The sequence below is a fragment of the Mustela nivalis genome (genome assembly GCF_964662115.1).
Source record: "Mustela nivalis genome assembly, chromosome: 16".
NCBI classification, from domain to species: domain Eukaryota; kingdom Metazoa; phylum Chordata; class Mammalia; order Carnivora; family Mustelidae; genus Mustela; species Mustela nivalis.
Genome location: NC_139035.1, coordinates 43,904,147 through 43,918,572, shown reverse-complemented (window position 1 = coordinate 43,918,572; position 14,426 = coordinate 43,904,147). Strand labels below are relative to the sequence as shown.

The window sequence follows — 14,426 nt, the reverse complement described above, 5'->3', positions numbered from 1 at the left end:
CCGACTCGGCGCTGCGGGCTGGAGCGGGCGGCCGGGCGGCTGCCTGTCCAGGCCGGGGCTGGCCGCGCATCGCGTCGCCGTGCAGTGCGCCGGGTCTCCGGGAGATGGCTTCTCCGCTCCCGCCCGCTGCTCCCGCTATTGTCTCACCCGGGGTGGCCTGACTCTGCGGGCTCGCGCACGCTCGTGGCCCGGAGGGCTTCCCCCGCGCCCCCCCTCCGGAGCCGGTCCCGCGCCCTTTCCTGTCTTCCCTGCCGCCCCGGGGTGAGGGCCCCAGGGCCAGCGCGCGCGGCGCGCAGCGCGGAGAGGGGAGCGGCCCGGGAGCGGGCGGTGCGCGGCCGGCGCGCCCGGGTGTTGGGGACGCCCGGAGCTGCGGAGCCGGCAGCCCCTGTCGCCGAGCACACGCCACGTCGGTTCCTCGCGGGGAAGCCCGCAGCGAGCGCAGGTAGGACGCGCGGCGAGAGAGCGGAGGTCAGGGGGCTCTGGCTCCAACATGGCATCAGCCAAGGGGCAACAATGGAAGGAGCCCTGGGCTCCCGGGGGCCGGCCGAGCCGCGGACGCGGTGGCTGCGAGAGCTCCGGCCGGCGGCGCCCTGCAGGTGGCCGACCCCCGCCGCCACCCGGTCCCTGCAGTTTCGGGGCTCTCGGGCCCCTGGGCACCGCCTTCCCACTCCTTTCCCTCTCAGCACACTTCCTGGCTCCCAGCTGCAAGGCGATCTGAGCCAGCCAGTGGTTTGGGGGGGGGGGGGGGTTGGTTTGTTTAAGATAAGAAATAAAAAGCAAGACCTGCCCCGGAGTGGGGGTAGCGGGGGTTGGCGCTTTCCCTTGCAGTGGGTGAAAAGTCAGCATCTAGCTTGGGGAATATATACATTTTTTAGCCAGACGGAGGGCGTACTTGGCTTCTGCCTTATAAGGGTACTGCAGCACCGGGAGAAGCTGGAGGGGGAAGAGAGGGACCCTCAGGCCCGAGTTTCCGGGCCCTCCGGGGAGGCGCTGCTCTCCTGGCTGGTACTTGTCTCTCGTTTTCGGCTCCCGATAGTGGCGGCTTTGATGTTGGGGAGCAGTCGCAGCAGCAGGAAGCCCAGGGGACGCTGCCAAGCTGGGGTGGGGTGAGGTGGGGAGCCAAGGGGTTTGGCTAGCTCCTGGGTTGTGAGAAGAGATTACCAAATGTATGAGGTTAGTGTACACACCCCGGTTGGCTGAGAGACGCGCGCGCGCGCGCGCGCGCGCGTGCGTGTGTGTGAGTGTGTGTGTGTGTGTGTGAGAGAGAGAGAGAGAGAGAGAGAGAGAGAAGGATCTTCCATTGCTCCTGCTCCTTCAGGCCAACCTTCTCTCCCCCTCCGTCCCCACCCCCTTTCGAGGTCTTTGTGGCTTCCCTGTCCCAGTCCCACCAGCCACGCCTGGGATGGAATCTCTATTGTCTCCTGGTGCCCTGATGGCTTCCCCCCCTCTCCAATTCTGTTGGGGAATTTTGTACCCTGGGTTGGCTGGTCCCAGCATGGCACCAGATTCCTGAGCGCACAGCTACCCAGGCTTCCAGAAGTGGGCCAACACTGCCCCTCCTCTCTCTCAACTACCTGGCTGTCTGGGATGTGGCCAAGCAGATGTAAGCAATTTGCACTGAATTCCAACCCTGTATCAGTTGCTGAATGAAAACTTACACCACCACCTCGCTAGGCCTTGGAAAGATATTGGGAAAGAAGCGTTCCAGGGGGTGGCAAACCCGATCCCCAAGTATTCCTCCTTCCCCAAGTCCAACTGTGCATCCTACAGCTGAGAGGTCATGGGGCTTCAGAACTTCATCTCCTCCAGAGCCTGGCAGTCCCATCTGGGGTTGTGTCCATGGAAAAATTAAGCAGAGGCCCATTTCCTAGCACTGCCTGGCATCTAGTGCCTGAGGAGACCGGTGGCTGTGAGCCGGAGCCCTGGGCTGAAGCTGTGGCTGCTTCTCCTTTGGCCTTTGGGTGAGCTCAAGGTTTGATTTCCATGACTCTGACTTTACTGCTGAGTGTGCATGGGTGTGTGTGTTTCTGAATTGGATCAAGCTCGCAGCCCTCGCGGGGGAGGGAGCTTGTGCATTTTCCTCTAGCTGGAAGCATCGGGGAAGGAGGCCCCATGGATCTGGGGCCTCAGGATTTTCTCTGAGTGCCTCCTTTGGGATTGCCCAGTGACCTGGAATGCTTTTGGTCTTTGCCATGACACAGTGGCCCTCTAGCAGACACCCCACAGCCCTGTGGGCCTTTGGTCCCCTCTCTGGTTTCCTCACCGCACTTGGCCTAGGTGCTTTGCAGGTGCCTCATGGGATTGATCCTTCAGCTTGGACAGCCCTGCCACAGCCAGCACCGAGGAAAATGAGAGAACTGTGTTCCCTTTGAGGGGTTCGTGGCTGGCTGTAAATTTCAGGCTCCTCGTGCTCCTAGGATGTGAACTTGGACTTGATAAAACAGAGTAGTAGAGAATATAGTGGGTGGAATTGGGGTCAGGAGGCTTGGGTTAGAGTCCCGGTGTGAGTGTGAGCATGGACAACTTATGAACCCAAGACTTAGTTTGTATAATCTGTAAAATGGGGGAAACATACCGTTGGCTCACGAGATTGCTTTAAAGATGAAATACACTGCTTACCACGAACTGAACAAAATCAAGTGTGCAAAAGCACTCTGGAAACTGCAGAGTACTAGACCAGTGTGGGTTATACACCCTGAGTTTAGCCTTGGTTACAACAAGGGAGGGATAGCTGGTGGATTTTGCGAAAGGAGTGGGAGAAAGGGATGGAATAGAGAATGTGCTGGAATCTAGGATGAGGGAAGAGTGATGGGCAGATGACAAGGTAGCTATTTCTTGGGTTACTTCTCTTTTTTGGGGGGGGTTACTTCTCTTTAAAAAGTGTTGGCAGGATGGGAGCTAGGAGAGAGGGAAAGGCTGCTTACTAATATCTGTAGGGAAGTAGGGAAACAAAGACCCACCAAAGGTGGGCTACTGTCCACAGACAGGGTAGTGCTGAGCTGGCAAATAATATAATAGCTAACATTTACTGATGTTAGTCAGCTGGTAAATGACAGAGGACGGATTGGAAGCAGGCTGTTTCATTCCAGACCCTGTGCTCATAACCTCGATGCCACTGTGAGGGTGATACCAGGTCTCGGGAGGACAGAATGGGCAATGAAATTCATTCAGACCAGATTCCCTTACTTGAACGCCCTTGACAGGTCACCAGACTGGGACAGTACCTTAGATAATAAACTTCCCAGGGGCAGGGGCCTAGCACGGCACCTCCTTAATTCCCAGGTGTTTGGGGGTCAAAGGACACGTATGTGAATTCCTTGAGATCCTGCCTTACCTTTTTCTGCTTTCTCATTCATATCCCTACCTGAATGTAAGGAGAAGACTAGGGGTAATCAAATCGAGTAATTTTGCTACCTTCTGGGCAACATTAGTAAGAGGTTTGGGACTTGGGGTACTCCGGAGATTCAAGGCAAATCTTTTGTTTTAGTATTTCTGTGTCTGCTTTATTTCATGCCTGTTTTACAAAATGAAACGTAGGAGGCTGTTACTCTTGCATATTTTGTGACCGCATACAGCTTTAGAACTGGCAAGGAGGGGGCCTGGGTGGCTCAGTGGGTTAAAGCCTCTGCCTTCGGCTCAGGTCGTGATCCCAGGATCCCTGGATCGAGCCCCTCTCGGCTCAGCAGGGAGGCTTCTTTCTTCCCCCGCCCACCTCTCTGCCTACCTCTCTGCCTACTTCTCTCTCTCTCTGTCAAATAAATAAAATCTTAAAAAAAAAAAAAAAAAAAAGAACTGGCAAGGACTTTGGAGGTCATTTCTCTGAAATGAAGTGACTCTTCCAAGGTCACACAGTTACTAGCAGTGTTAGAACTTTACCCTTGCCCCATTGGATCACAATATGACTGACGACAGGACCTACCTTTCAGCACTTCACAATCGTGTGCAGACCTTGTCAGTGATTTCATTGTTGGGGAATTCTCTCAGAGCACTAATGATGGAATTCACTCACCCCAAATTCATGTGTTGGTTAAAGACATTAAGGACATAGAAGACATTGTTCGTGCTGTGGAGCAGAGGTCCTCAAGGTCAGGAGAAGGAAGAGGAAAGAAGTTCTCAGTATTCCTGAGGCAGAACACAGAACCTGGGGCCGAAGGATCTAGCCATTCACTCCTTCCTCTTTTGAAATACTTCCCATAGGAAGTCTCACCCTGCAGAGGCTCTGTAGTATATCCAAGAGGAACCAGAGATCATTTGCCTCTTCAGAAAATGTTTTCCTTTCACCAATGCTTTATCATTCCTGCCTCTGTTCCTTCCTGAAAACTCTCTTCATTCCCTTTTTCCTGCAGTTTTCTCTCTCTCCCGCCAGCCAACCCTAGATTGGTGAGATCAATCTCCTGGTGGCAATGCTTTCTTTTCTTCTTGGCAGTTCTTCCTACAACGCTTTGTGTGTCCTTAGTCTCTGCTCCTGAGGGTCCTGTCCTGGAGACTCCATTCTACCTTGTCTCCTCTCCCTGTATCCTCTGCAAATGGAGGTGGGTGTCAGGAATGAGAGCTGCTCTACTCAACATGGCTTTGTTGTCCATGCCCGGCTAAGCCCAGGCCCACCAGGAGTGAGCTTGCGTAGAGGCTTCCTCTCTAGCTAAGTTCTTCTGTCTATCTTAGTGTAGTTGGTACCCTTGACAGCCAACCAGGAGACATAGGGTGAGGGGGAAAGAGGAAAGAACCAAGAAGATTCTATTTTGAGGAAATGCTACAGTGTGCCTTGCTAGGGAGAAGAAATAGATAATAGATACGAACCTTTCTTGTCTTAGGTCTTAGACGAATCCAGAACACAGGAGAGTGTCCTGATGGGGCTTTTCCACTGCTGAAACATCTCTTGAGAGTTGGTCTTTTCTAGAAGCAGAGCGTCTGCCACGTTCCTGATTCGCCCTGTGGTTAGGTCTTCCTGAGGATAAGTAAAGGAAGTTAAACTGATAAGGAGCACCATTAAAGTGTATTTAATTCTGACCCAAAAAGGAGAGATCGTTTGCAAATTGGGTATTAGGGGAAGCTGGGAGAAAACATCTCTATTATTTCCTCCCAAAATGTAATGGCCCGGATTTCATGTTTCCACTCTAGACTTCAAGAAGGCAGAGTTGTTTTTGTTTTGTTTTAATTAAGGGAAAAGATAGATATAATTCCCTGACAAGTGACTTTGAAAGATAGAGTGGTTCCAGAGGGTTGGCAAATTCTCTCAAGTGCAATTTTCACAACACTGTTGCAGATGGTTCTGGAACACAAGGAGAGAAGGAGCCACCGGAACAAAAGTTCAAGTACCAAGAAGGGTAAGAGTGTGTGATGAAGAATAGCCAGGAGCACTGAGTGTCCGTCCTCTGGTAGCTTTTTTTCTTTCTTTTCCTCTTCTTTTTCTTCTTTTTTTTTCCAGATTTTGCTTTTTTTTTTTTTTTTTTTCTTTAAGTTTTAATTTTAATTCCAGTTAGTTAACATTTAGTTTCAGGTGTTGTCCCCTTATAACTTTTCTTTTCTTTCTTTTTTTGTTTTTGTTTTTTTTTTTAAAAGATTTTATTTATTTATTCAACAGACAGAGATCACAAGTAGGCAGAGAGGCAAGCAGGGGGTTGGGGACCAGGCTCTCTGCTGAGCTGGGAGCCTGATGCGGTGCTTGATCCCAGGACCCTGAGATCACGGCCTGAGCCGAAGGCAGAGGCCTAACCCACTGAGCCATCCAGGCGCCCCCACTTTGTAATTTTTCAGACATTATCTTTACTTTCCCCATCCCCTAACTTCGGAGGAAACCATAATGGTGAAAATGGGACCTTAGCAATGGGACAGCTGCAATTCAGATTAGGTTTGCTTCAAAAGAAGATCAAGAAACATGCCAAAGATAATTAGAGAAGAACCACAGTTTGAATCCAGGTCAGGATACCTCCGGCACCTGTGTTTCTTCCTCCGGGACTCCCCTGTAAGGGACCTCTGACAGAAAAGTGCTGATGAGGCCCAAGTTCTGAATGAGATGGGGTTTCCCCAAGAGTCAGTTAACAACAGAAAGGGTTGTTCTCAAAGTCGTTTGTGGAAGAAGCTATGGCCTCAAAGGCAGAGAAGTCTCAGAAGAGAATGGTTAGAAAGAACTCATTCATTCATTCAACAGATGTTTTTGAGGGCTCACTAATGACTGTCAGTGCTTTCAGTGGTGAGGACAGAGAGCCTTCCAGAACTTACAGTTGAGTGGGGAATACAGACAAGGAAATAGGCTGTGGGGTGAGTGGGTGGGTGGGGGAGAATGGGATGCTTTGGAAACTCATAAGGGGGGCATTTGGGGTAGTCAGACTTCCTGGAAGAAATTCGATGTTAGCCGAGATCAGAACAATGTGTAGAAATTGGGCTGGGGGACAAAGTGAAAGGCAAAGCCCGTGAGGTGAAGGTACTTTAATCTGGCCAGACCCATTGAAGGAGTTTGTATCTTACGGTTTATTCACGATGTACCTGACACTCTCCTCAGGGCACACGAGTGAAGAGGACAGCCCCTGCCCTTCTGGATTTTGTGTTCTGAGAGAACTCAGCTCACTAAGAATAAATTTCATGAAGCTTCTTTATTTTGCTGACAGGGATTTTATACTGGTAGATCAGGAAATTCCTCATAGACAAACTCTGCCTGAACTTAGGGAAAGTTTGAGAAAGACTCAGGATAGTACTATGGGTAACGTAGGGTAGAGACACAAAGTGGGTTAATTAATGGTTGGTTAATTCTTCTCCGACACAAACATCTTCAGTGCCTCTGTTCCTTCATTCTTATATTCACTGATTCATCAACTGAAGGGCACTATAAATGTAGTATATAAGTAAGAGTATGGCTTTAGAGTCACTTCCGTGGGTTCAAAGCCTGGCCCTCCCACATACTAGTTGTTTGATCTTGGGAAAGTTACTTCATTTCTCTGTGCTTCTGTTTCCTCTTTGTAAGATGGGGAACATAATAGTACCAAGGGAAAAAAAAGGCTGTGGTAGAAATGAAATGAGTTCATTAGTGAACTAACTCTCTAGAACAGTGCCCAATACTTAGGAAGGGCTTAATAAATGGTGGTGTTTACAATTGTTATTAGGGATACAAACTTAAATTCAGTATGGTCCATGACCTTGAGGTAACCACATTGGACTCCAAAAACTGCAGGTGAATGGATGAACTGCTTTATGGCGGGGTCATTCCTATAAGCTCACTGTGAGGCACTTGTCACACCGCCACTCCGAGAGCTGGTGAAATCTGAGGCAGCATTTCAGAGAAGCGTAGAAGCTAGGACCATGGTGCTTCATAATTGGGGGGGGCCTCTAAACCCTGAGAGTCTAATAAATGCTATGGGATATCAACCTGGAAAAATAAACTACAGTTTTGCCTTCCTCATTCAGAATCTCTAATCCTAAAGCAGGAAGGTGTTAAATGTTCTCGTCTGGGTTGGTCTGATCACTGTCCAAACACAGTATTTAACAGCTCTGTCCCTGGTGTGAAACATTGGGCTGAGCATTGTGGGGAAGGCAAAGGTAAATAAGAGATAAATTTTATTCTTAGATTAATGGGCTTCTGTCTGTGAAAGTGCTTTGTAACTGTGAATCACGTCCATGGACAAAGATGATTCTAATCACTAGTAGGTATAATGCGAAACAGTAAAAATGGCTGTGTTTAGAGTTGTCCAAAAGAGAACAGAAGTCACTTTCAGGCCTAGGAGATGAGAACAGGCTCAAATATAAGAGCAGGCCCTTGTAGAGGGCAAGGCAGAGAATATTCCAGAAGGCATGAGCGTGACTGAAGATTTGTGGGAAAGCTTGCCCTGGGAAATGGTTAATAACCATCAGCGTTTGGGGGCCATGCATGGACCTGGGCTTGGACTCAGTGTGGGGACTCTTGAAGGTCTGATAATGAAAGGGAGAGACAGAAACCTTTTCCTCAGAAGGATGACAGGAACAGAAACGTTGCGGCAAGGTTATCTTGGAAGTGGAGCATAGATGCTTTAGGGTTCGGTGGGGAGACAGACCTCCTTAAAAGGCTGTTTCACTTGTTCAGATAAAAGAATAGTAATTTTTGGTGCCTGATAGGTGCTTCCAGTAGGTTATTTCACTTAAGGAAAGTAATCCAAAGCTTGGAAAGGTGTGGACCAGTTTGAGAGAGATTGGAACAGGAAGCCTGGGATTTCCTTCCCTGGAGGTAGACTGGTTGTGACTCAATCTGGATTGGAACAGGAAGGCTGGGATTTCCTTCCCTGGAGGTAGACTGGTTGTGACTCAGTCTGGAAGGAGCACTGAAGTGGGAGTCTGGGACCTCTGGGTTCTAGTCCCACTTCTGCCACTGACTACCTATGTGACTCTAGACAAGTCATTTCTCCCCTCTGGTCATTGGTTCTTTGTGTAAAATAGGGATTCGGGGGGTGCCTGGGTGGCTCAGTGGGTTAAGCCGCTGCCTTCGGCTCAGGTCATGATCTCGGGGTCCTGGGATCGAGTCCCGCGTCGGGCTCTCTGCTCAGCAGGGAGCCTGCTTCCTCCTCTCTTTCTCTCTCTGCCTGCCTCTTTCCCTACTTGTGATCTATCTCTGTCAAATAAATAGATAAAATCTTTAAAAAAAAATAAAATAGGGATTCGGTTTTTCTCTGTGTTACACTATGCTCACCCCAAGGGTAGCTACCAACTGTCACCCACCACTGTCACCCACCACACTACTGTAGTACCACTGACTAGCTTCTCTGTGCCCTTTACTCCCATGACTTGCCATTCCATAACTGAAAGCCTGTATCCCCCTTTCCTCTTCACCCATTTACACAGTTGGTCACTGGTCCCCTTACTTGCAAAACAGTGGGCTGTCTTGTTTTTTTCCTTGTTTATTATTTGCTTGCTCTTGAGTGGCTTGGGAGGTGAAGAAGTGTTTGGGGTTTGAGGGGGACTGCAGAGCCGTATTGGGATGATCACTAAGGGCAGCTTGCACATTCAGTAAACAGGGATGTGCCTGGGGCCCATTCTACGGGATGGGAAAAACACGAAGAGTTTTGGCCTCAAACACGGTTCGCCTGAATTCTTGATTCCACCGTCTATGGGCTGTACGACCTTGGGTAAATTTTGCAGTCCTCTTCCTGTTTTCTACTTCCCTCATCCGCTAAGTAAGGATATTAATATCCACACGGAAGGATTGTTGTCAGGATTAAAGAAGACAATACCTGGCACAGAGTTGCGGAGGGGAAAAACAGGTCTCCTTCTTTCCTTCTGTTTCGTGCTGCTCGTATTTGCTTAGCCTCTCCCCAGCCCTGCCCCGCCTTCTCCTTCCTCCCTTTCACCCAGACAAAGTATGACACCTCCACTCCTGTCCTGATAGCGGGCCTGTCCCTGGGGGAACTAACTTGACAGACTCTGTAATGGTGTTTACATACTTTGGAGTGGTATTTCCGCAAGGTGCTTCTGGAACGTTGGCCCTGATAGGCCTGCACACATATGGCCACTCCCTGGGACACTAACCCAGCTGCAAGCAATGTCAGCTAATCCCTCCTGAAAATGGCCTCTGGCAGTTGCTACCCTGGTGGATCCCGAGTGAGGGTCCCAGGGGCCTCCCTGGGCTGAAGGTGGGACTGATGGGATGGGGGTGTGCTACCCTGTGCCCGGCGGGCAGCTGGTCTACCCCTCTGCCCATGTAGACTAGAGCTCTGTCTCATAGATGACACCTCCCCACCGAGTGGGGCATAAGAGATAGGAGCAAAGCATCAGAGCATATCCAGAGCGACACCAAAAGGAATTGCCATGAGTCCTTGCCTTACGCCCCCATGCCCTAGGTCACTCCCTGCTTAGAAAAAAAACAAGTTGTCTTGAGCCCTCTGCACAGATGAAAGTTGTTTTAATGCCATCTAAGGCAAATGTGCTGTTCTTGTGCCCCAGACACCAGGGCCACCATTTCAGTCTGTTGTGTCGCACACCACCTCAGCGTGTTAAGGAGAACGAGGAGCAGAAGTAAGGAAAAATTGGAGGACTTGACCAGGGAAAGCGTCTGAGGCTCTTGAGTCAGAGTAGGGAGAAGAGAGACAGAAAGCAGGGAGGAAGAGGGAGCCTTCGCAGCTGCACCTGGGACTTTGGAGGCCCTGAGAGGCAGCTGGTCGGGGAAACAGGGCATGGGGAGTCTTTACTAGGTTCTCAGGGCAGATGGGTCCGGGGTGAGGGCATTGGACCTACCATCAGGACAGGGGTGACCAGACTGATACGGGGAGTCCCGGCTGGGATCTGGTACCACAGGACACTGCCTGCTGCCTCCTCCCCAGGTCCCCATCTGTGCTTCCCTTTCCCTGTGGTCTGGGGATTCCGAACACTGAGAGGCCATCTTGGGGAAGGTCTCAATCTGAGTTCCCTCCTAGGGCCCTGCATTCCGAGTGGGGTTTCTCCTTTGACCTGGCGAAAATGGAATCCTTGGTCTCTCTCTAGGTTCAGTGTCCTTGGCTGACCTGAGCAGGATATCCTGCCTGTTACCAGGAAAAGTGGAGTGGAACCTCACAGCTACTGAGGAAGGCCAGTAGCCACCTCGGTCAGTCTCGGCTGACAGTAGCCAAGGTCCGGGACTGGAGGGGGCGGTTGCCTGCTGGGCCTCACTGAGGGGCACAGGTGTTCTGGACTGGGGTTAAGAGCTGCCTCGGCCTCAGGCGCTGAGACCAGGGAAGCTCTGAACAGGCACTGCCAGCACCAGAGACCCACCCTGCCTACCTTTTAATTAATGGATCATTCCTCCCAAGCCACTAGAAATTTCCCTCACCACTTCCAGAAAGGGTTGGGTTGGGCACTCCTCTCCTCCTCAGACTCTGCTTTTCAAATGCAAATGTCTAGTGTCCCTGGGCAGGACTAACACCTTGGCCTCTAACACCCCTGTGTGAATTAGTATCAGATGTTTGGTGGTGTTTTCTGTGTGTGTGTGTTTTCTGGGCTGTAAGATGGGGGTGCTTGAGAGGGGCACCCCTTACCTTTCCTACCCTGATCTGACCCCAGGGCCTCTCCAGTGTGCCCTGACGGTAGGAAGTAACCCACCAACACCGAGGCCTGCCAGAAGTGACGTGGCCTTTGGGCGAAGGCCCTCCTGGGTTCAACTGCCTGGCATCCTCTTCCCTGGCATTCTGGCTCCCTGGTGCCCTACGGGCCTGCCTCCAGTGTATTGGAATGTGGACAGGGAAGGCCTAGAGCTGCTCTCTGGAGCTGAAAGTTCTTGTTTTCTCTTTTTCTTCCGGGTTCAACCTTCTGTCTGCTTTTCTCAGACTTCTTTGCCTGTGACAGTAAGATTGTGAGTTCATGGTGTCTAACCCAGCTTCCTCTCCTCTCCTTCCTTCTCCTCTCAGGGAGCTGATGAGGGAGTGAGCAAGGTGTGGGGGAAGGTATGGGGGCTGCGCGTGGGCAGCTGTGATAGGGTAGGGGGTGGGGGTTGCGGGAGGTGTGCGGGGCATGGAGTCTGCATGGAGAGTGAGGGATGCATGTGGGCGTCTGGGGGAAGGTAGGGGTGTGGAGGGGGGAGGGAGGGGGTGGAAGAGGTAGTCTCGGGTATGTGGAGGGTGCCCAGGGAAGGGAGTGAGTGATGTGGGGTACGTGGGGGAAGGTGTGGGTGATTACCGAGGCTTTAGGTCCCCAACAATGACTGTTGTCTCTCAGAGATATTCTTGATCTGAGGAGTGGAGTTAGCACTCACCGAAGACACTTTATTATCAGATCACAAGTCTAGATTGCTGGTTTAGGGACTTTGGCAGCAGAGGGATAGTGGGCAGGGCTCATGGAGGGGGCAGAGCCCTCCTCCTGGGAGAAGGCAGGGAGCTTATCCTGGGCATGGTGTGGGGGGGCCTGGCCTTCGGCTCCCTATGTTCCCGTGGAAGACTAGCTCAGCTCTTTTCTGCTTGACTTGCTTCTGCCCTCCCGGCAGCCAAGCAGGTGGCTCTCAGCTGCCGGCAGCCCACCGCCCACACAGCCTGTCCCTGCCCACTGGCCCTCATGCAGGCCTGCGGGCAGTCGCCCCAGCTTTCCCACAGTCGGCACCACCACCTGGAGGCTGCGGGCCCCACTTTCTGCACTCCTGCGTGTTGGATTGTTCTGGGTCCTTGTCACTCTGATCCTGGGGCTCTGGCACATCTGGGCCAAGTGTGTACTTGCTGGGGGATAGCCCAGGGCTGGGTTCAGGATGATCCCTGAGTCCCAGCACCACATAGCTTCCCTACATCAAGGCTGTGGACCCTTCCCCACTCTACCGCAGCTCCGGCGTGAGGCCCAGGGCAAAGTCCCTGACCCTTAACCGGGCCTTGGTCTGCTTATCTCTAGTAGACAGGAGGACCCAGTCGTGGAGAAGAAAGAGAGCCTCTCAGGTGTCTAAGAAGTTGCTACCAGAAAACAACCAAAGCATTGTTAGCATTGAATTCATTTCAGATGCTCCCTTAAAAGTCCAAGCTCTGATCCCCAACAAAGATGTCCTTTAGGACAAGGTCCCACTGGTCTTATTCGGTGCAGTCTCATTAGTCCATTGCCCCTGCAATTACCCCAGGATACACCCCCTCTCCTTGCCACGGGCTTGGGCCATAATTTGAGGCGCTACTCGGTCCTTGTAGGTGCTGGTGGGCTGGGCCCGCCCAGCCCGTGAGCACTTGAGAGCCTGAGCTCGGGAGCAGTGAGGTGGTTCCCCACTGCCTCTCATCTCTTCCTCTGGTGACCCCTCCAGGCAGAGCAGAAACTTCTTGGTGTGTTCTGTTCTCCCTTTGGTGCCGTGGCTGCATGGGAACATCTGTGACCCGCTTTCTAGATCCTGTTTAATGGGCTGGCCGCCTCCAGGGAGTTTCCCCAGCCCTCACAGGAATCCCGGAGAACTGGATTCCAGAGGACACAAGCTGGGGAAGTTGGCCTGAAGATTGTGCTGGAGGTAACAGGGGACAGTGTAGGCCTTGCAGGAGACCTCTGGTGCTGTGGAGCAGAGCTGAAGAGGGGAGGCAAAGGCCTTGAGGGGTAGTGTGTGCCCATCCCCCACGCCACCCGCTTTCTTACACCCTCCTCCCAGTGGGGTTTCCTTTGTACTTCCTGGGGTCTCCCCTATCCTCGGAGAGGTTACGGTTTCTTAGATGTTGGTCTTTGGAAATGTTGGGGTGGTTTTTCTGACATGGGATGGGCTGGTGAGAATCTTGTCCCTAAAGAGCTTTCCTTAGGTATTCCCTCAGCTGGATACCAGGATTGGCCAGGGAAGGTCCTGCTGGAGAGCTCCTTCCCCCGACCCCCATCCTGTCCCACTGCCTGTCTCTCGATGGCCAAGGAAGCTGGAAGAGTAATTCTTAACCATTCTGCTCCTTGCAGGGCACCCAGCGGATCAGAACTAGAAGGGCTGGTTCTATGGGCTGTGGTGGCCCAGCGCAGGTCGGGGCAGGGAGGGGGGGAGCAGGAAGTGCAGACCAGACGGAGAGGAGATGTGGCTGCTCTGGCTCCCGGGATGGTTCCTGGATTAGAGAGCCACACACTGCCAAGACCTTTCTTCCCTCTTTGCCAGGGGTTCCGTTCAGCTGACTGCCAGCTCCCCTTGTCTGATCTCCGTCGCCAGCTCGAGGAAGGAAAGTTTTGAAAGGAGCCACAAGCCGCCTGAACTCTTCCATCCCTGACTTTCTTTACTCGAGTCCTGAATCTCTGCAGGGTTTGTGGTAGGATCTGTGATTTTTCAGGGATCCTGTGTGTGTGTGTGTGTGTGTGTGTGTGTGTGCGCGTGCACGCACGTACACTGAAAGAATTGCATACCTGATTTCTGAGCTGAGGATTTTCGGACTCTGAATGGGAACGCAGCTGTATCTAGCCATGTCACACAGGCTCCTAGCGTCTGTCTCTGTGCTTCTAAGACCCAAAGAGCCCTCTGCTAACTCTGAAATGAACTTTGGCTGCAGATGAGTGGAATGTCCAGAGTAGGCCCAGGGAACCCAGGGATGGAGAGTAAAGTTTCAACAGTGAAGACTGGACCATGTAGGAATGCTTTAATTTGGCCAAGGGGATGCTAAAGAGGGGCTGGGTGAGTGAGAAGAAAGCATAGACAGTTGTTTTCTGTCTTCCCACACTCAGAACTAAGCGATAGCCACAGAGGAGGAACATAGATACGTCGGTTCATGATTCAGTGATGGGCCTGACATTAGAGAAGCTTCTAGAGCTGTGCAGAAGCCAGGATCAGGTGGTTGTCTGATTGAGACAGGGAGCTGACCTTTCAGACACACCTTCCTGCTGGATTCATGATGCAGGGATGCTAACCTTCCCGGGTCCAGCTGAACCTCTGGCGGTGGGGACGCGGGGGGTGGGTTGGTAGGGCAGCAGGTGTATGGAGCAAGGAGTGGGGGATGGGTCCCTGGCTGCAAAGCCAGTGGGATTTTGGTATGGGTAAGTGCGGGTGTTGGAGGGTGGAGAGGGGCAGGGATCCTCTGAACACAAAA

At 52.0% G+C, this 14,426-nt stretch overlaps 1 protein-coding gene across 3 annotated transcripts in view; it reads left to right on the top strand.

Annotated features, from left to right (window-relative positions):
• Window positions 1–265: 265 nt before the first annotated feature.
• PIK3C2B (phosphatidylinositol-4-phosphate 3-kinase catalytic subunit type 2 beta) overlaps window positions 266–14,426 on the top strand; it is a 64,635-nt gene continuing 50,474 nt past the window's right edge. The window contains exons 1-2 of one of the 3 annotated variants that reach the window (XM_082702102.1): window positions 310–442; window positions 5,264–5,324. The gene's annotated coding sequence lies outside the window, so the exon portion shown is untranslated. Of the gene's footprint in view, window positions 443–5,263; window positions 5,325–14,426 lie in introns of all 3 variants that reach the window. The other 2 variants (XM_082702101.1, XM_082702103.1) reach the window with 2 other exon arrangements.